The sequence below is a fragment of the Sus scrofa genome, chromosome 7 (genome assembly GCF_054392235.1).
Source record: "Sus scrofa isolate SSC_HxYL_T2T_F1_AM1 chromosome 7, Sscrofa_HxYL_maternal_Yorkshire_Landrace_v2.0, whole genome shotgun sequence".
Lineage (NCBI taxonomy): Eukaryota > Metazoa > Chordata > Mammalia > Artiodactyla > Suidae > Sus > Sus scrofa.
In genome coordinates, this window is record NC_139389.1 from 51400353 (window position 1) to 51423107 (window position 22755).

Here is a 22755-nt window from a genome sequence, read left to right on the forward strand (position 1 = left end):
AGTTCCCCAGGTGAGGTCTGACACTGAGGCCCATACGTGGGGGCCAGAGGAGATCAAAGGAAGAGGCAGCCACTCCAGGGTGGCAGGTGGCATCTTCAATAAGTGAGAGAACTTACATATGAAGCTCGTCTTGAGTGGGCACCAGATGAGTAGATCTCTGCAACCCCTGCCAGAATCTTGAGAGTTTATGTAGAGGTCTTAACTGGTTTCCGTCACGGACACCACCCAGGTGGCCTCAACAACAGGATGCTCTCTCAAGGCTGCGGCCTTGAAAATGGCTCCCACTGCAGACAGTGTGGCCAGAATGTACTTCCCAAAGATGGGGAGGGAGTGAGGAGCCTCCCATTGCCTGGGTCCAGCTTGCAGGTCAACCAGCGGTCATGCCCTCTCCATGACCTCCTCCAATGATGCCAAGAAAATGACACTGAAGCATTGATATATGAAATGACAACTACCTCTGGTAATGGAATTAAAATTGGTATGGACTCGGGGTAAATTTATCTTTGTGTTCTCTAAACTTCTGTATTGTTGAAAAACAGTTTTCCAGTGAACCTGCGTTCATTTTCTATTATGCAACAATTTTAAATAAAATTTGGTTCAAAAAATGATAAAATCTTCAAGAAGGGATTTCTGACAAAATTTTAGTAATTCTATAGGACAACAAAAGAAGAGAACCATTTGACTATACACAGAGCTCTCTGAAGTCAGCATTTAAAAGAATGGATTTAAAAAAAAAAAAGGGAGAATTTACATAGAGAGAGATCATTAAACTCACAAAACAGAGTGTGAACAAAATGCCTTAAATAGAGCAGGCAGGTCTTCAGCCCAAAACCCGGACTGTGTTAAGACCTATGAAAAAGCTTAAGACAATAATAATATATATACACACACACAAATATAGCATATTTGTTAAGAGCAGACAATATCATAAGCTGAATGAGAGAGGCAGCAGTTTAGGGGAGATGCACATTTTTGTTAACCTGACAGAAACAACATACATACTTAACTACTACTTTCTTTAACTAGGAGCTGTAAAGAAAGAGTGTTGGGGGAATTGAAATTCAGTTAAGTATATAAGAGAAGATAAGACAGAAACATCCAGAACCTTTAAATGGTGTTCAGTTTTCAGATACCGAAAGACTATGTTCTAATATATTCTATTAATGTAAATTTTAAATGTGATAAAAAAACCACAGTTGGTAACCTTTCCGAATAGGAGGGGTTTCATGGAGGAGAACCAATATTTCAGTGTTTTAAAATAAGAGATACAGATTCTAAGGACTCAATTTTAGGGTGTGTGTATGTCTGTGTCTGTGTGTGACTCTTTTAATTTCTTCTTCTTCTTTTTTTTTTTTTTTTTTGTCTTTTTTCTTTTCTAGGGCCGCTCCTGCAGCATATGGAGGTTCCCAGGCTAGGGGTCTAATTGGAGCTGTGGCTGCCAGCCTACACCAGAGCCACAGCAACACAGGGCCTGAGCCGCCTCTGCGACCCACACCACAGCTCACGGTAACACCGGATCCTTAACCCACTGAGTGAGGCCAGGGATCGAACCCGAAACCTCATGGTTCCTAGTCAGATTCATTAACCACTGCGCCACAACGGGAACTCCAAATTTCTTCTAATTCTGTCAGTATGTGTGTGTGGTTTTCTTTTTGTACAGAGATACTGTGTTAGCTTGCTGTGGTTGCCATAAACAAATAACCACAGACTGGCTTAAACAGCAGAAATTTATTTTCTGACAGTTGTGGAGGCTCTAGGTCCAAGGTCTGGGCGTCAGCAGGGTTGTTTTCCTCTGAGGAAATCTCTCCTTAACCTGCAGAGAGCTTCCTTCGGATGCTTTCACATCGTCTCCCCTCTACATGTGTCTATGTCCTAAATCCTTCTTATCAGGACACCAGTCACATCGAATTAGGTCCCACCCTGCTGTCCTCATTTTACCTCTTTAAACTATCTCCAAATATAGTCACATTAAGAGGTACTGTGGGTCAGGGCTTCAACATATGAATTTTGGTGGGACACAATTCAGGCTGTCACAGATACTATCAACTTGAACTGAAATTTAATTATTTTGGTATATGTCTTATTGAGGTGATTTCTTAAACAATGAATGACATGCTAGTCTGTCTTCATTTCCCATAGCATGTTGAACCATCTAGGTGATCGTTCATTATGTTGGGGGAGACTGGATAAATTAATCAAAGGTACATATTATGAAGCCATGCCTTCTCATCTCTGGAGGTGCTCTGATCCAACTGTAAGATCTTGTGTGAACATTGCTACTGAAGGTAGAAAGGTCAGAAAATAAAAAGCGGAGGTTCCTTCTGTCAAGAGCCTGTGATTACAGAAAGCGAGCAGGGAATCATGATAGAGGGAGGGACAGCTGTAGAAATGTCACAGGCTTCTTTCTTCTCCCAACAGGATGATGTCAAGCCCAGCCCCATCTGCCCTGTCTCCCCTCAGGAACTCTTATCAAGAACGCAGAGAAGGCTGGCTCATTGCGGTCCTGGCTGTTATGAATGGCAGGCTGGACCAAGATGGAGAGCCAACTAGTCTCAGAAAGAAGGCTTCCATCACCGTTGAGGCACCTGCCCTTCAGAATAATCTCAGAAATTTTGCCTGTCTGTTTGTGACATTTTTATTGTCTCGAGTTATAAGTGTGTAGCAGACATAGGGTATCCCTCCATAAACTTGGTAGCTCGATGACCATTTTGAATTTGGTGATGGTCCTATCTCAATTCTAACACCTTTTGACAATCCTTCTAATAATGTGAGCAGGTCTCTTTGAAATATCCTTCTGCTTGCCTGCTTGGTCCTATCCTGTGCTGATCCCTCAGGCATCAAGAAGTAGGAGTCTTTATGACCCTGGCCATACTTGGCAGCTGGTTTAAACTGACAATCCCCTCTTGACCTTAACATGGTGCTGGAAGCTTATGAGTTTTGGGTAGTTGAGGGATGCTTTAGGGAGCTGAATATAACTTAACAATTTATTTTGTATATTCATATGTGCAGAAATCCAAATCCCGATCTTCTAAATTTTGTGAACTTTCTTTTTCAGATGAGTACTGTTTGTAGAAGGGTTTTTCCCAAGTTGTCACATTTAATTCAAATTTATGTGAAATATTTTACTTTCATTTCATTCCATAAATAGGAGGCAAATGAGAGGAGTGATCACCATTATTCCAATTTCTCAGGGCTTTTCCCAAATGTGCCTTTATAGACATGACTCTGTTTTGTGTCTTGGTCTAAAATGTTGCAGCTAGAGATTCTCATACTAAGTGAAGTAAGTCAGAAAGAGAAAGACAAATACCATATGATATCACTTATATATGGAATCTAAAATATGGCACAAGTGAACCTATCTACAAAACAGAAACAGACTCAGAGACATAGAGAACAGACTTGTGATTGCCAAGGGGGTGCAGGGAGGAAGTGGGATGGACTGGGAATCTGGGATTAGCAGATGCAAACGATTACATTTAGAAAGGATAAACAATAAGGTTCTACAGAACTATATCCAATCTTCTGGGATAGACCATGATAGAAAATAATATAAAAATAATGTGTACGTATATACATACATACATATATACATGTATATTCATACATACATGTATATATGCCCAAGTCACTTTGCTATAAAGCAGAAGCTGGCCCAGCATTGGAAATCAACCATGCTTTACTGACACAGAAATTTTGCCTGTCTGCTCACATTATTTGAAGGGTTGCCAAAAGGTGTTAGAACTGAGACAGGTCCATTACCAAGTTCAAAATGGTCATTGAGCTACCAAGTTTATGAAGGGATACCCTATGTCTGCTATACACTTAGAACTCAAGAGGATAAAGCATGCAAAGAGGAAGTCAACTATGCTTTAATAAAAAAAAATAAAGTGAGAAATACGAAGTTCCCTGGTGGCTGAGCAGATTAAGGATCTGTTGTTTCACTGCTGTGGCACAAGTTTGAATCCTAGTCGGGGAACTTCCACATGCCCCAGTCACAGCCAAAAAAGAAAGGGGAAACTTTTATGCTGTCAGTAATTGATGAAGAAAGGGCAAAACTGGCAATCACAGTCTCTCTCTCCAGATTTCCAATTAACAAGTGCAAACTTAACTTTTCAAACTTTAAAACAATAGATCAATGTTGGCAGTATCTCTGATCTTTCTAATATAAAATATTTATGAAGTAGTTATCTCTATTAAAAACAGAATTATCTGTAAACTTATCTAAATCAATGAATGCAAATTGACTAAATGAAGTCAAATGATTAGCATCAAATATTCTATGCAATTATAAATTACGTGTCTTAAAAATTAAGGTAATATACAGAAATAGCTCACTGTTCAATATATACAACTGTTAATTCTCATCACAGCATATTTTTTAACCCCTCTCCAAATATGGTATCTACAGTTTCTTCAAATGTGAAAGAGACAAAATAAAAAATAAAATTAGAGGGAGTCCCAATTATGGTTAAGGGTGTTACAAATCTGACTAGTATTCAGGAGGATGTGGGTTCAATCCCTGGCCTTGCTCAGTGGGTTAAGGATCCAGCGTTGCCTTGAGATGTGGTGTAGGTCACAGGCACAGGCTTGGCTCCCATGTTGCTATGGCTGTGGCTGGCAGCTGCAGCTCCAATTCAACCCCTAGCCTGGGAACTTCCATATGCTGTGGGTGTGGCCCTAAAATGCTAAATAAAGAAATAAATAAAATAAGATTATAGCATAATGATAATGTACTCTGAAGTCAGATCAGAATTAATTTTTAATTAAAAAATTGTATTGTATTTAAGTATAGTAGTAGTTCTATTTTTAGCTTTTTGAGGAATACAGTTTTCCATAACGGTTGCAATAATTTACATTCTCACCAAGGGCGAACAAAGTTCCCTTTTCTCCACATTCTCACCAGCATTTGCTATTTGTTGAGCTTTTTCTTTCTTTCTTTTTTTTTTTTTTTTTTTTGTCTTTTTGCCATTTTCTTGGGCCGCTCCTGCAGCATATGGAGGTTCCCAGGCTAGGGGTCGAATTGGAGCTGTAGCCACCAGCCTACACCAGAGCCACAGAAACACGGGATCTGAGCCGCATCTGCAACCTACACCACAGCTCACATCAACGCCAGATCCTTAACCCACTGAACAAGGCCAGGGATCGAACCCTCAACCTCCTGGTTCCTAGTCGGATTCGTTAACCACTGAGCCACGACAGGAACTCCTCGTTGAGCTTTTGATGATAACGTTTTTACAGGTGTAAGGTGACATTTTATCTCGATGTGAATTTTTCTGATGTTTAGCAATGTAGAGCTTTTTTTTTTTCCATGTGTTTACTGACCATTTGTATATCTTCTTTGGAAAAATGTCTGTTCAGGCAGACAAACCAGAATTTTAATCCTGGCCCTTTTACTGACTAGAAGTGTGACCTTGAGCTTAAGCTTCTTCATCTTTTCATTGAGTTAATGATATATATTTTATTGTGATTAAATTGAATCATGTATTTTGAAAAGCTGATTGTAGTGCCAGATACATAGAAGCACCTTATAAATGGTGCTTATTATTATTATGCAACCTTAACTAAATTTCTATAAATGTTGTAATGGATATGGAAAAGGCAAAATGTTTTGTGAGTCCATCAATTTGCTACCTACAGAAAACGCAATTAAAGTGCATGTAGATTGCTTTTCTCATCATGTTTTCTCAATAGATGCTGCTTTCCTTGTGACTTCTGCTTTCCCTTTAAGTCTATTGATAAACAAGAGCTTTCTTTAGTAACATCAGTTGACTAAAAAAAATAAAAGCAACAATCACAAAGAAAAAATTTACAGACATACATAATGAGTAAATATATACTTTGAAAAATCCTTTTTAGTAAGATTCCTGAAGCAAGCCATTTCTAAGTGGAAAAATGCCATATGCTATTGCTCCATCTCTCTCTCTCTCTGATTACTGGTGTTAATGGTTAATAAGGGTTTTAAAAGAAATAATAACAGCTTTTGCAGTTAACCTGGTTAAAATAATGTCATTATGCTGAAATTAATTTTTTAATTTGCTCTGCTGCCCCATAGTCAGGTAAACAGAGGATATAGCTCAGATGACTATGGTGACTCTAATTTTAATTACTGTATTTGTATTTGTCATTTCTTGAGAAAGAATATACTTATTCTCTTTTTCAAAGTCATGTGATGCTTTTTATAGTTTCCTATTTTCTGCAGGTCTTTTAAACTGTTTTGTCCTTTAAATATGATAATGGTAAATAAAGTATTTCAACACTTGTTCAAATGTATGGAAGACTTTATTCAAGACTATTGCAATAGGGGTATTGTTACAGGAGAGGGAGGGAGCAGGCTCAACTCTGAGCACAGCAAATATAACTGGGGATTTATATCCTGTTGCCCTGATTGGCTATCGAAATGAAAATTTAAACATGACAGTATTTGCAAAATGTCCTCAGGAGAAAAGCAACCTCCTACTTATTTTTTTCTATGTGATTCCATTTCCCCTACACTTTGACATGGTAATTCCTTATAACAATATACCATCTTTGGTGAAGATAATTTTATATTTTACTTAGCAATTTTTGTTGTTTTTCAGAGGGAGAGTTGGTCATGATTTTTTTGAGGTATGAACTAAGATTTATATCTTAGACTTTAAGCATGTATTAAAAAAAGCTTCTTTTGGGGTTGCAAAACTACAACAAACATCTTATTGTATATTATAATAGATAACTTCATTTGAAATAACTCATTTAAGACTGACAATATGTCTGTGATGTCAGTATTATTATTTTTACCCTCATTTACAAAGAGGGAAATAGGGCTCATTTTAACTGACTTCAGAGTCACTAAATAACATGCTCATTGTACCAAAGTCAGTAAATCTAAGAGTCAGATTTTACACCTTATGACCTGATTTTTGTCATTATATAAGAAGAACTTGCAGAAAATTTCCAGTTTTTTAATTAGGTAAAGATGAAGAAATTCATAGGAGCAAAGAATGAGAACTGGCCCTACACCAACAACAATTAATCAGAAACAAGATGCAAAATGAGAACAATGTCAAGTGTAGTTCAATAAAGGACTAGGAGATTTTTCATTTGCTTCCTTGAATTACAGTATTGTTATTCAGTTGTTGAATCCATTTGTTTATATTGATTATTGACTATCAGCTTCAGGACTATCAGTCTCTGAGTCATGACCTTAACCCAAGTTTATCCCCACTCCTTGACAGGAACCCCTGTAAACAGTGAACAAATCCACTTAAGTTGAGCCAGCTTTGCCTTATTCCTGAGTAGCCAGATGTGATTACTTCATTTATTCTTATTTCCTAATCTTGGCATGTGACCATGACTTGGACCTGGATATATGTTTCTTTTAGTGCTTCATATCCTCCATCTTGATACTCCGTGAAAGCCTGATGGCTTCATTATCATTTAACTCTGCCCTTAAATACTTTGGATGCTTTTTCGCCCAGGATCAACTAATCTGTTAAGTCCACACCATAAGAAGTGAATAATCCAAAAAACGTTGTCTTCTATTGGTTTCCCTGGGTGAGCCATGGGGTGACATGGCAAAGATTGGGGGGAATATACACAAGAGAAACTTTTCAGGAAATGTGGAAGACAGAACAGGGCAGAGGGAGAGGCCAGTCTACTGTAGGGCTGCAACTGAGCTCTAGGCCCCTATTGGGAACTCTGGGGATGGGATGACCCTACAGTGTTTTCCCAAATTGAGGTTCAGGGCTTACCTTTTGTAGGCCTACGTCAGCCAGTCATTGGCCATGGCTACTTGCAGGAGTGCGGGAGGTGTTTCCAGGCAACCAGTCAAGGGTAGTTCCCTGTTATCCATCAACTATGGCATGGGTGTCTTGGTCTTGGTGATCTCGGTACCACTTCCAGATACTCTCTACAGCCACTCAAAAATCTAGACAGGGAATAACCTAATATGGAATGGAAAAATATGTGAGAATTATGACACATAACAAGTCCCAAATATAATTCAGGAATTGCATCATTACTATCAGCTGGTATTGTTTGAGTCCTTAATGAGATGCTGACAGCATATAACCCATGGACTTACCCTTATTCACCAACACTGCCCCTAATGGGGATATAGCTCTCTGCTTTACATTTGAAAGTTATTTGAAATCTCATATTTTGCCAAGAATATTTTGTGAATTTTGCTTTACTGTCTAGAAAATTGTGATTATTTTCATGTACAAGCACTGCTTTAAATAACTGACCAGCTTAATTACTTAATTATTCTTTCTCAGATCATCTAATAAATTCCTTATGGCTTATGCCAAAGCTTGGTGTAGAGCCCTGACACACCACTGTAAACCTTCACTGTATGACTCTCTCATGTTGCGAAGAAAAAATAAGGCAAAAATTAACAAAAACAACAACAGTAGTCGTATTGGTCATCATCATTGTCATCAACATCATCATAAATAGTGCCCAACATTTGTACAATATGTTGGAGTTTCCAAAATGAGAAACAGCTTTGCATAGGTCTTAGAGAAATGGGTTCAAGTCCAAAGAGACTGCGTTAAAATTGCACATCAGGTATTTACAAGCTGTAAAAATCTAGGTACGTTGCTTAACTTTTCTGGGCCTCATTTTTCTTGTGTATAAAATGTGGATAGTAATAGTCCCAAATCACCTAATTGTTTGGAAAATAAAATGAGTTGATGTTTATAAAACATTTCAAAGAACTCCCCCACAAAGTACACTACTTAAAAGATTTGGGTGGGATACTATTTGCTTTATAAATAACACGATTTTAAACACTGCTTCATAATGTTTAAAGGTGAACACTATTTAGGGAGTTCCTGCTGTGGGGCAGTGGGTTAAGAATCTGACTGTTGTGGCTTGGGTTGCTGTGGAGGTGTGGGTTTGATCCCCAGCCTGGTGCAGTGAGTTAAACGATCTGGCATTGCCACAGCTGTGGCACAGGTCGCAGAATGTAGCTTGGATTCAATTCCTGGCCTGGGAACTTCCATATGCCATGGGTGCAGATGAAAGAAAGAAAGAAAGAAAGAAAGAAAGAGAGAGAGAGAGAGAGAGAGAGAGAGAGAGAAAGAAAGAAAGAAAGAAAGAGAGAAAGAAAGAAAGAAAGAAAGAAAGAGAGAAAGAAAGAGAGAAAGAAAGAAAGAAAGAGAGAAAGAAAGAGAGAAAGAAAGAAAGAAAGAGAGAAAGAAAGAGAGAAAGAAAGAAAGAAAGAGAGAAAGAGAGAAAGAAAGAGAGAAAGAAAGAAAGAAAGAGAGAAAGAAAGAAAGAAAGAGAGAAAGAGAGAAAGAAAGAGAGAAAGAAAGAAAGAGAAAGAGAGAAAGAGAGAAAGAAAGAGAGAAAGAGAGAAAGAGAGAAAGAAAGAAAGAGAGAAAGAGAGAAAGAAAGAAAGAAAGAAAGAAAGAGAGAAAGAAAGAGAGAAAGAGAGAAAGAAAGAGAGAAAGAGAGAAAGAAAGAGAGAAAGAGAGAAAGAGAGAAAGAAAGAAAGAAAGAGAGAGAGAAAGAGAGAAAGAGAGAAAGAGAGAAAGAAAGAAAGAGAGAAAGAGAGAGAGAGAGAAAGAGAGAAAGAAAGAAAGAGAGAGAGAAAGAAAGAAAGAAAGAGAGAGAGAGAGAAAGAAAGAGAGAAAGAGAGAAAGAAAGAGAGAAAGAGAGAAAGAGAGAAAGAGAGAAAGAAAGAAAGAAAGAGAGAAAGAGAGAAAGAAAGAGAGAAAGAGAGAAAGAGAGAAAGAAAGAAAGAGAGAAAGAAAGAGAGAAAGAGAGAAAGAGAGAAAGAGAGAAAGAAAGAGAGAAAGAAAGAAAGAGAGAAAGAAAGAGAGAAAGAAAGAAAGAGAGAAAGAAAGAGAGAGAGAAAGAAAGAGAGAAAGAAAGAAAGAGAGAAAGAAAGAGAGAAAGAAAGAAAGAAAGAGAGAGAGAAAGAGAGAAAGAAAGAAAGAGAGAAAGAAAGAGAGAGAGAAAGAAAGAAAGAAAGAAAGAAAGAAAGAAAGAGAGAAAGAAAGAAAGAGGGAAAGAGAGAGAGAAAAGAAAAGAGAAGAAAAGAGAAGAAAAAAGGAAGGAAGGAGGAGGGAGGGAGAGAGAAAGAAAAGAAAAAGAAAGAAAGAAAGAAAGAAAAAAAGAAAAAGAAAGAAAAAGAAAGGAAAGAAGAAAGAAAGAAAACACTATTTAAAGTTGGCTAAATAAATATTTCAACTGATCCTTAAAGCAAGACCGATTAAGACAGGAAATTCAGTTATAATTTATGGATGGAGAGAGTGGGATACAGTAGTTTAAGTCCTTAAAGAAGTTCATACAACTTGGCAGTGGAATATTTAAGTAGAAGCTCTGTTTATTAAAACTGAATTCCACTCAGTTTCTTAGGAATCTGGTTTTTGAAATAGCCACTGCAAACCTACTTTGGCAAGTGAGGTAGAAAGAAGGGGCTTTACTTTTAAAAAATATGGCAATACATTTATTTTACCATGCAGTTGTCAAAGCAACACTCTAGACACTGAAAACATTTGGCCTACATAATAAATGTTTTATTGAATTTAATTAACTTCATGGGAGTAGGAAGGTGAGAGAGAAAAAGAAGTTTCCTTCCTTCTCTACAAAGGAAACATAGAAACAAAAATGTTTCTGTGTATAGGCTTCCCCAAATTCTTTGTGACTTAGCATAATAGATTTTTAAAAACAGAACTGGAGGGGATGTTGGACATCTAATACCCTAGATTTATAGAATACCAAATTGAAGCTCAGAAAGGTAAAATACGTTTTCCAAAATTACAATACTAATTAGACACAGAGCTGGTATTAAAATATGTAATACTTATTTCTGAGGTATAATATTTCTTTGTTACAGGAATATTAGCTAGATTCGTTTCAGTTCTTCCCGCTAAGGAGACTCTTAAATCAGTCTCTGTTTTAGACCAGAATACTCCTATACCTGGAGATCAAGCAGATAAGGGCTTTTAAAAAAAAGTCAGTGTAATTTGCTGTTTCACATTATAAAGTCAGATAAAAATACAGGTATAGCTATTAAAAGAGATATCTTTTAATACATCTAATACATGCTAAAACAAAGTTGGATCATTTACTATGTCCTCCTTTTTCTTGCAGTTTCATGGGCTGACCATACTAATTGTGCTTAAGGAAAGCAATTACTGCAAAGTTCCTTTAGACATGCAAATTTAATGGCCTATTTCTACAGTGCATGAAAGAAAACTCTTTGTGGAATTATAATAGTAGTGTATTTGAAGTTATCTTAAAGGGTTTAAAAATCTGCTTTCCCCTTGAGAAAAATATAGAAAGGGCATTTGGTAGCGGATGCTAAACTAAACAATAATTTTCCTCCTTCTACATATGACACTGACATGTTGTCTCCTTCCATGGCCAAAACAAACCTACACTCAATTAAATCTATTTGATTGTGGGAATTGATGCTTTTGTTTAGTGCCTGAGAACTAGAAACACAAATCCTCTTGGTTGGGTTGTGCAGTTGCAGGGGGTTAAAAATGGGGCTTACAGGATGGAGAAGAAGGACGGAGGAGATGGGATGCCTGTTCCAAATTGGTCCCTTGACTTCGTTTTGAACTAGAAGACTAGGGATAGATAGAGTGACAGAGGCAAAGGCCAATATCAATAAAACGGGACTTTGAAGATTCTGGGCATAAGAAGAACTGCTTCAGGATCCAAGAGACAAAGAATGGCCCAGACAGAGATGTGGAAACTGGTGGTTATTTCCGTGTGGAACACAGAGCCTTGGAACCCAGCATGAGGACCCTCCAGAGGTAACTGTCATGGCTGGACAAGGCATTCCCATAACTGGCAGTGACTTACAGTGAATGCTGTGAGACAGCTCTGCTTTGTTCATAAGATGTGTAAACAGGAGCCAAACCTGGAGAGCAAGCCAGGATAGACACATGGTGGTATCTGCACAACTTTTTGGTTGTTTTTTGTTTTTTCCTCTTTTTTAAAAAATTGAAGTATAGTTGACTTACAATGTTGTGCCAATTTCTGCTGTACAGCAAAGTGACTCAGTCATATTATATATGACTCTTTTTAAAATATTATTTTCCATCATGGTCTGTCCTAGGATATTGGATATAGTTCCCTGTGCTATACAGTAAGATCCTTGTTGTTTATCCATTCTAAATGTAATAGTGTGCATCTATTAACCCCAAACTCCCAGTCCCTCCCAGTCCCTCCCCTTTCCTCCTTGGCAACCACAAGTTTGTTCTCTATGTCTGTGAGTCTGTTTGTGCTGACAGGTTGGATTGAATGCTGGTGGTTACTCTCTGACATGACTTGGAAACAGTTGAGAGAGGGCTAGCCTCCTGCTATTTTAGAGGTGAGGGTCTAGAGGTATTATACAAATGTACACGTGTAGGTAATATCACAAGTATATATTTCAAGTCATCCAAAGTGATTCCATCATTGACTCTTTATAAGTCTCGACAGGCTCTGTGTTATCCATCATGCAATAACAGACTCACATAGTCATAATCGGAAATGAATTATTTGCATATCTCTATATTCACATATTGTACACATGAAATTAATACCGTCAACTCTAACTCATTTATTTTCACTCAAAGCAGGGACATCTCTACAGTATATTTGACAAACTGTCGTCTAATCCCTCTGTTTTGTCAGCTCTAAATTCTTACAGTGAATAAGCCATATTTATAGGAAGCCCAAAGCAGTCTCTGGGTTGCTACTTCTGCCTTTTGCAGCAATATATTTGCTCTTCTGTATTACATCCCTTCAAGTATTTGAAGGTAGACTTTGTGGCCAGTTCCACCCTGTATTTTCAATTTATCTTGTTCTTCAACCACTGTATTTATGTCTCACTATCTCAGTCTTCTCTGTACATTGATTATTTATTGTTCCAGTATAACACTTACATTAAGACTCAAGATTTCAAGGTGGACTAATCTTAAGGTATTGCCCCCCTTGATAAGGACAATGCACTTTCAAAATAATGACCTAAAACAAAATATTGAATCACTGAAAGAAGATTGACAGTAAATCATTTTATAAGCTCAGCAGCTGCCGTCTGTGAAAGAAAGTGAACAGAGATAAACATAAGTTACCTACTGAAAACCTGAATACATCATGATGATACTCATGAAAATCCTGTGGGGTGGGTGTTATCACCTCCATTTTACAGAGGAGAAAATGAAGATTCAGAGAAGTTATATAACTTAACCAAGGCACATAGACCCCAAAACTATATAGTTACATAAGTACACATATGAATCCAAACACAGGTTTCTCTAACTTGATCGGTACTTCTTCTAGTTCTTGCCTCTTCATCTTGGGTGGTATTTTAGGAGAGGAGGAAGCATCTAAAACAACTTCTTATATACGTCGAAAGCTCATCCTAATTTAAAAGACATGAGTGGGTAGATACGGCAGGACTATTGGTGATTAAGGCATAGTATACAAGAGCAACAATTTAGAGAGTTTCGGGCCCCATTAATGCTCCCTATAGAGAGAGCTTGTGGTCAATTCTTATACCTAGTTATTTTCACTTTAATTTATCTCCTCTATCTTGCATGTATGTAGTTCTTTGGGGGGAGAAGACATTCACCTCAATTCCTATTAGGTTTCAACAACAACAACATTTTTTAATGCCTGTTTGGCCCGTTCATTCTGCCACCCAGTAAATTTGCTATTTGTGTCAGTATTACATCATCCATATATATCTGGGCATTCTGTCTTCATTCAGCCACTGGTATAAATCTTGAAAAGGACCGAATGTAGGGCAGAGAGGTTTTACAGTTTTTCTCTACCCTGGCATATACATAATAAAGATCAGAATTGAAAAGATGAAAGGCTTCCATGAAAGCATGTTCACTGGAGAAAAATCTCTCCAGAATTACTAACATCGATGTTCTCTTCTTCTTTTGTATCTCAAAAAGAAAAAAAAGCCAAAAACGCATCCTCTCGAAAAAAATCTCAAACTGAAACATGAACCAAGTAAATAAATCTAATATCATATATTATCATATCCATATTTTATCGTATCTAAAAAGATAATCTTATGAGAAAGGTAATATTAATTTTATATTACTCATAAGTTAACTGAATTTCATAGAAGGTAAACAAATGCTTTGATTTCACAAATCTCACACGTATCAGACCCTGATAACAAGACTGGTCTCTGATCGGAAGTCCATACGATGAAGCACTTCTCTAAATACCTGCCTCAGTCTTCTGTGTTTCTCCATTTTTGGACACACTTGTATTTCTCCTCAGCCTTTCAATGAACCCTATCGTCAGTATGGGAAGCTGGCAGTGGCAGAGAGCTAGGGCGTCATCACTTTCTCAAAACAGGTCTCCAGCCATCAACATGGATCCTTGAAGATCCTTAAAACCTTTGTATAAGGAGCTTCTATGTACATTCTAAAAAACTCCCTGGCTTTATGTCAATGTATACATCATGTTTTCCTACACATAGTTGCTTTTAAAAGTTGAATTAAAGAATAGTTTTCCACGGCAAATGTCACTAAATATTTTCTTAGGCAGCATGTAAAGATTCTTAAGGATTTTTAAAAGTAAAATGTCTTTTCATCTTTGTGAGATGGTTTCACTATGTTTCTTACTGAAGCATGGCATAACTTCACAATTCTTCTAAGAATTCAAGATTAAGGAGACATATTCATGTTATTGTATTAGATCATCCCAGTACACTTTTGGGATTTTTTTCCCCCCAAAATGCTTACACTCTTGTTAGGTGTTGAGTAAATATCACTTCAGATGTAGTGATATTTTCATTCATTGGGTACTGTGGGGTAATAACAAAGAATGATAAGCCAAGGACCTGCTCTCAGGTAGAAGAGATGCTTAATCACCTGTGATACTACGCAGGATTACATAAGTAAATAAAAGGAACATAATCCAAATACAAGCTAAATAGATGTTCAATAGCATATTACGACAAATTTATGTACAAACTAGAAGTCAGTATTTCAAAATGTAATTGTTTTTGACATGATTGCTGATTGAGTTATTGCATTTCCTTGGGACAGCCCTTATCAACAGCCCAACTTTGAAAGATTTCTGAATTAACCATTAAAATGCAAACTTCATTACTGACCTTTTAATAAGCTATTGAATGTAAGGAAACAAAGAAGAGACTGATTTTCACAGAAGTGGGTCAGGATACTGCACGTTGTCTACACCGTCATCCATTAGCTTAAATCAGAGGATCCTACGCAAATGAAAATATGTGGTGGAAATTTCTTGAACAGTATGTATAAAGAAATACTGCACAGCAAACTTGAGCTCGTGTTGGAAGCTGAGAAAGGGAACTAAATTTGGGTCCTATTTATCATTTACAAATGCAATTATTCTTTTATTTGCCTCCTCTAATTAAATTGAAAATAGAAGAACCACTAATACATTTGACCTTCATAAATGTACATCAATTTCACATCTTACTTTTACTGAGTATGGATTGAAATTTACTCAAAATTTCCATATATCAACAGTCATAACTGACATGTGTGTTATCATATTATTGTCATTCAGAATAAAATTTCCAAGGAACTAAGTAGTTCCTTATTCTTGCTTATCAATTTGTCCAATATTCACAAGTACATACCAATTAATGTATGTGAAAATAATATGCACTGATGGATACATATTACCATATTATGGATATAATTGGGAACAGGTAGTTCAGGACTGGAATTTATATTTCTAAGTTCTTAAAGAATACATAAATGCCTCTTAGAGTTTGAGTGGCATAGCAGCTGTTTCACCACAGTTCTCATCCCTGGAGACTTTGGAAATTAAAGACTTTTTTGCAATCTATCACAGTGCTCATCTGTTATATGGATAAACTAAGGCCTAGAGAAGTGATGTGGCTTTCCTTAGATCATGTACCTATTTCATAGCATAATCAGAAGTAGAACCTCAGCTTCTCTTTCAGGACAACACTAACTACTATTTACGCTAGTAAATAGTAGTTAGTGGTATATTATAGACACCTTACCTTAGTATTTCTATTTATAGCTACAATCCTTTAATGTATGTATACCTTACTACTACCACTATTTGTATTACTTCTACCAGAGGCTTAGGGTCTCTAAACAACTTGGCCAAAGACAAGCAGCTGATGTGATGGAGAAAACGTGCTTCCAACCAGACCTTTAAAGCCACCTGCTTTTACTACCGTCATGAAGATGGCAGCCTGGCAGTCACTGTCATTTCCCAGGGCTCTGTCTAGAAACATCATTCCCCATTCAATATTTGAGCAATTCGATATCTTCCTCATTTTTACTGCTCACTTCACTAACCCCGTCTCAGGGGAAGAAATCTATTACAAGTGACCAGAAGTTGTATCTCATTTTTTCCTTGCTTAGTTTGTTCTATCTTATTAAAATGCTGTTTCTGCAATAATAGCTTAAATTCTAAAATGGTCAATAAGTTGGTGTCCTAATCTTGTGAAGTCCATTTTCTACAATTTATTTTTCCTAACAAATGGTCCTTACAGATGAAGAACTTGGCATTGTACCAAGTTCATTGTTCACAGGCAGCTTTTCCCCATGGATGTATATATCTGTGACACATTCTTTTTATCTTGGTCACCCAACAGATAACTGATTACTGCAATACCTAATATTTGTTGCGCTCTCACGGTGACCAGTACTGTTCTAGGCACTTTACATGGGTTTGCTTGTGAAAAAATCTCATAACTACATTTTGAGCAAGATCTTATTATCCATGTAGTACCGATATCAAAACTAAGCCACACTTTGTGGATTATTAGGCAATTCTGAAATGACCACTATCTCATCTACTCATCCATAAAGAGAATATTGTGGCTTGGTGTTTTCTTTGTTAATTTTGACTTGCTTTCCAACTTCACAGTTAGAGAAGCAGGTAGTAGAGTTGAGCCACCTGGCTTTAAATCCTGATTCATCATTTATAAGCTGTGTCGCCCTCAGTGGGTAACTAAATTCCTCTTTTTCTCATTGTGGAGACTGCTCCCCAATATAAGATTTTTGCCCAAATGACATTTTTTTCTTAGTTGCAGTACTGCCCACCTCTTTCCCCTGCCTTCTGCTTCACTCTTGTGATTTCTTTTCGATAAGAATTCATTTCTCCAAAACTGATGCCTATAGGTCTACTTCCTGCAAAATCCTATGGAAATCAGCTATATCTAATGTTGAAGGTAATCTATCCAGGTAAAAGACAAAGGTGGCTGAGGCCACAGGACATGTCATGAGGGATAGTTGCAACCACAAGTCTTGGACCTCCCTGATTGTGCCATGGATGTGGCTGATGTCATCACAACCTTGACAAATGACATGGCAGACAGTGCAACTGTCCTGTCATATTGCATAGTCATTGCCGCAAGATTGTGTATCCCAACTTCTGTCATACCACAAGTGTGGAAGTGACAGAATAGGGCTGGGAGTGTAAACTTTTGGGAAGGAGCAGGGACCAAATACATAGCCTTCAATCCCAGTTCCATCTATTCTTTTTTATCCATTTTAACCTGCATATCCATATTTCCATAAATGCAATTTCCTTCTCGGAGTTGCCACTTGAAAGAGTAACTGCGGCACTTTAACATGATCAGAGGTCTTGGGGACAGTGTAACAAAAATTTCTAATCTGTCCCTGAATTACATTTTTTTTAGCAATTATTCAGTCCAAAGCCAGCCTCAATAATTTTGGGTTGAGTTTCTTATCCCGCTTTGGTTCCACTTTATTTTTGTTTTTGTTTTTTGGCATTATAACTCAACACTAATGCTTTAACAATAGGCATACCAAATTGATTATATCCTCATTAAGTATTTGAGAAAAGAAAAATTTTGGTTAAAATTAAATTTGAATTAAAATGGTCAGACAGCATTTAACTATAAGGAAAATTGAAATTTTCATTCTTTCCCACACATCTGACGTTTTGCATTGATTTTTACAAAAAAAATATATATATACATATTTGGGGCAACTATCAAAATTACTGGCTAAACATTAAATTAAATGCAGATGGTTCTTCTCTCTGTATTTAATGTTTGGTTTTGTGTAACTGTTTTACCTGCCCATTTAAAAAAAAATGTTCATTTGCATTCAGATTTTGCTTGCTATTTTCATTGCTGTTAAACATGCAAATTGTCATCATTGGCAAATTGACTATACAGCAATTAGATGGAAATCGTCTCTTTTATTCAATTTTTCTAAAGCATGAATATCTCTTCAACTTTCCAAATACATTTCCCTTTTTCTGTGCCTCAGGTCTTGTGTAATTTCTATAATCATTTTTTTAATTGTGGTATGCTTTTTTTTTTCATCCTCTAACACTTGCATCAAGCTGTGCTTTAGAACTGGATTTAGGGTTTTTTTGGGGGGAAGATATTTGTGAAACATCAATGATGCTTTATAAAATACAGAAGAAAAGATGTCCTAAGAGAATTGACTACTCTTTTAGACTGGGAAAAAAAAAAAAAAAAAGATAGCAACAAGAGACCAAAACAACTTGTTTTAGTGGAAAAAAAATTATTTCTTCTCTGGTGCTGCTTGGAATATACTCATGATCATTTGGCTAAGACTAATGTCTGTGACTGAGTATCCTCCATGATCCTTTAAAGTTTCCTTCTCCAGCTCTAGCCTTTGTTTTATTAGAACCACAAATTTTAAATGTCTCCCAAGTCTGGTTCCTTAGCCCTCAGACCTTCTCTATTTATATCTTCACTCCCATAGCTTTCTTCTCACCTCTATATATGGGTGATCTCTAACCCTGACCTAAATTCTAGCTTTATATGTCTAAAAGTTGCTAGGATACATTTTTATTGGACATCTTAAACTAAAAAGGCCAAAACTTGAGGCTTGGTATTTTATTTTTTGTGATTGCATTCTTTGGTAAAGAATGAGAGAAATCTCTGATGCCTACTCAAAACAATCAGTATTCCTTTTTCATTAACTCCTTTGCAGAAAATCAATTCACATGTAAATTTTAAGCTGAATCATATTAACTCACTTCTAAAGAAATGATACATATATCAATGTGCTCCCATGCTTTCGTTTTTAATGTTTTACCGGAGTTAAAATATATAACAAAATTTACCATTAACCATTTTTTTTAGTGTACAATACAGTAATAACTACTATCATGTTGTGTACCAGATCTCTATAAATTTTTTTCTTTTTTCTTTTCACAGCTTCACCTGTGGCACATGGAAATTCACAAGCTAGGGGTTAAATTGGAGCTGCAGCTATGAAACTATGCCACATCCATAGCAACACACGATCCAAGCCACATCTTCAACCTGCACTGCAGCTTGTGGCCCTGCAGATCCTTAGCCCACTGAGTAAGTCCAGGGATTGAACCTGCATCTTCAGAGACACTAGGTCAAGTTCTTAACCTGATGAATCACAGGTTAAATTTTTCATTTTGGCCTAAATTTAGGCCTAAATTTTCCATTTTGCAAGACTGAAACTTACTATCTGTTGAACAACAGCTCCTCTTTTCCGCCCTCCCCCGAGCACCTTGCAGTCACCATTCCACTTGCAGTTCTGAGGGAGTGACTATTTTAGACGCCTCGTGTAAATAGAATCATGGAATATTCATCTTTTTATGACTGGCTTATTTCACTTAGCATAATGTTCTCAAATTCCGTCCTTGTTGTAGCATGTGACAAGATTTCCCCCTTTTTAAGGTGAAAACTATTTCATTGTATATATATATACACCACATTTTCTTTATTCATTCATCTGTTGATGGACATTTAGGTTGTTTCCAATACTTGGATATTTTGAGTAATTCTACTATGAACCATAGGTGTGCAAATATCTCTTTGTAACCCTATTTTCAATTCTTTTAAATAAAGAATACCTATACCTATAAATGGGATTGCTGGATCATATGACAATTATATTTTTAAGGTTTTTGAAAAAAACCCATACTGTTTACCATAGTAGCTACACCATTTTGCAGTCCCATCAATGGTGAAAAAGGGATCCAATTTCCTCTCATCCCGGCCATCACTTGTTATTTCTATTTTTTGATAGCTTCCCTTCTAATACGTGTGTAATTTTGGCATCATTTACAAGAAATCATTGCCAAATCTTATGGCATGATTCTTTACTTTTGTGTATTTTTCTAGGAGTTTTATAGCTTCAGGCCTTAAGTTTAGGTTTTTAATCCATTGTAGTTATTTTTTCTCTATGGTGTAAGGTAAGGGTCTAACTTTATTCTTTTGCATGTGGAAATCTAGTTTTCCTGGCACCACTTGTTGAAAAGCCTCTTCTTTCTCCACTATGTAGCACTGGCGACTTTAAAGACAATTTAACCATATGTGCAAGGGTTTGTTTCTGGGTTCTCTCTTCTGCTCCATTGATCTATTGTTTTTATGCCTGTAGCTCACTGCTTTGATTGTTGTAGCTTTCACAAAATCAGGAAGTGTGAGACTTCTGGTTTTGTTTTCTTTCTCATGATTGTTTTGAAAACACGAACATTCTATGAATATGAGAGATGTATATGCACATATCATTTCCTCTCTCAAGTATTTGCCATATATCTATATAATAGTACTAATAGTACATCTAATACTTACTTAGCTGAGGTGTCCCTCCTAATGAATTCACATAAATGCAGAGCTCTTGTTTTTATTTATTGATTGATTTTTTTTCATAATCTCCTATACTCCATTAAGGAGAATAGACTTTTTATTTATTTATTTATTTGTATTTTTGCCTTTTCTAGGGTTGGTCTGGCAGCATATGGAGGTTCCAAGGCTAGGGGTCTAAACAGTTGTAGCTGCTGGCCTACGCCAGAGCCACAGCAACATCAGATCCTAGCGCATCTGTGACCCACACACCACAGCTCACGGCAACGCCAGATCCTTAACCCACTAAATGAGGCTAGGAATCAAACCAACAACCTCATGGTTCCTAGTCGGATTCGTTAATCACTGAGCCATGGCAGGACCTCCAGAGCTCTTGTTTTTAAAATGGGCTAAAGAAAAAGAAATCTACTAGACAACCCAATTTCATATATTTCAAACAGGAATTGATTTTGATTATAAGCACATTTTAATGGTCAAATTGTTATTTTATTCATACTCCAGAACCTTCCTTTAAGAAAACTATCAAAGATAATAAATAATATTACTTAAAATTCACTAAAAACATTCAGAATTAGATCAGATCTTAGAGTGGCAAGGATTCACAATCTGAATTAATGGTATACTCGTGTTTGCTCCAATGCAGAATGGAAGAAAAATCACATTATGTAAATTGTAGTGAATATTAAAATGAAGAAAAGAAAAAAATGAATGTCTTCACTGAATTAAAAATGAGTCAAGAGTAATAATGCACAAAACTACATATATATATAAATATACATATATATATATATATATATATATGCAGCCACGAAGATGGATGTCCAATTCAAAGTAATAAAACTGCCCTTAAACTGACCTTAAATTCAAAAAGAAACTTCTAATTAATACCATTTAATTTTCAAAACTGAACTTAGTAATCATTTTGAATTATTGGGGAACTGATGCAATTCTTAAGAATGTTCAAAACAGTGTTGCTCATAGTGCCCTTCCTTTTAATTCCTTCCTGCTGAGTTTATATTATCTTCCCCAGCTAATTTAGTCTTAGTCTGCATTACAATTCACAAAAGTCAGATGGCTACTGGTAGAATTAGTCTTCAAGTTATGAAGCACACAAGATTTGATTTCAACACATGCTGCCACTTTTTGCTTTGTTGTACCTTTTAATTTATTCCCTGATTCATTCAACCAGCTCTGTGCCAGGAATGAGGTCATCAAAGCACATATGAGTCCTGCCCTCATGGACCAGTACCATGGGAGGGGGTAGGTAAAATGATACCAAGCAAATAATCCCACAAATACATAAAAGAGAAGTATGATAAGCACTATGATTGAAAAAAAAAATGACAGGGTAACAGATTAGGGAATTCATCTAATTGGGGAAGAATGGCTATTCGATTTGAGTTCTGAAGGATGAACTAGAATTGTCTAGGCAAAGTGGTTGTGAGGAAACACTGCAGGATCACAGGAGACAGACCACATCTAAAAGTCTTGACGTTGAGCAATCATAGCACTACAGGGCCTGGAAGAAGAAAATGAAGCTGAGGAGGAAGGCAGGGGTAAGAAAAAACATGACCTTTTAGCCACTTAAAGAACTTTGCCCATTGTATGCACAGTGACAAGATTTTTAGGAATAAGATGCACAGTGCGAGATTTTTAGGAATAAGATTGTCACTTGAAAAGATTTCTCTGGGGAGTTCCCATTGTGGCTCAGCAGAACGAACCCAACTAGTATCCATGAGGATGTGGGTTTGATCCCTGGCCTTGATCAGTGGGTTAAGGATCCAGCATTGCCCTGTGAGATATGGGGCAGGTCACAGACATGGTTCTGATCTGGCATTATTGTGACTGTGGTGTAGGCTGGCAGCTGCAGTTCCAATTTAATGCATTATGGGAACTTCCATATGCTGTGGGTGTAGTCTTAAAAAGACCAAAAAAAAAAAAAAAAAAGGAAAGAAAGAAAAAGATCTCTTTGTACTTTCTATAGAGAATGGATTGTTAAGAATCTAAGTGGAAGAGGAGAGAGTAATTAGGTAATTAGGCTGGTGTAGCAGCTGAGCAGGAGATCACACCGGCTTGCACCAGAATAGTGGATGCTTTGGGGATGGAAAGGAGAAGGTAGCACAGAAATATTTAAGATAGAAAATCAAAATAATTAAAGAAAGAAATTTTTGCGAGGAGTGATATAAACCATTTCTAAGTTGACACCT

At 36.7% G+C, this 22755-nt stretch overlaps 1 long non-coding RNA gene across 2 annotated transcripts in view; it reads right to left on the reverse strand.

Annotated features, from left to right (window-relative positions):
- Window positions 1–22755, reverse strand: part of LOC146401575 (uncharacterized) — a 76439-nt gene that overhangs the window by 11920 nt on the left and 41764 nt on the right. For both annotated transcript variants that reach the window (XR_014810254.1, XR_014810253.1), the window contains exon 2: window positions 7731–7922. This is a non-coding gene — a long non-coding RNA (uncharacterized LOC146401575). The remainder of the gene's footprint in view (window positions 1–7730; window positions 7923–22755) is intronic.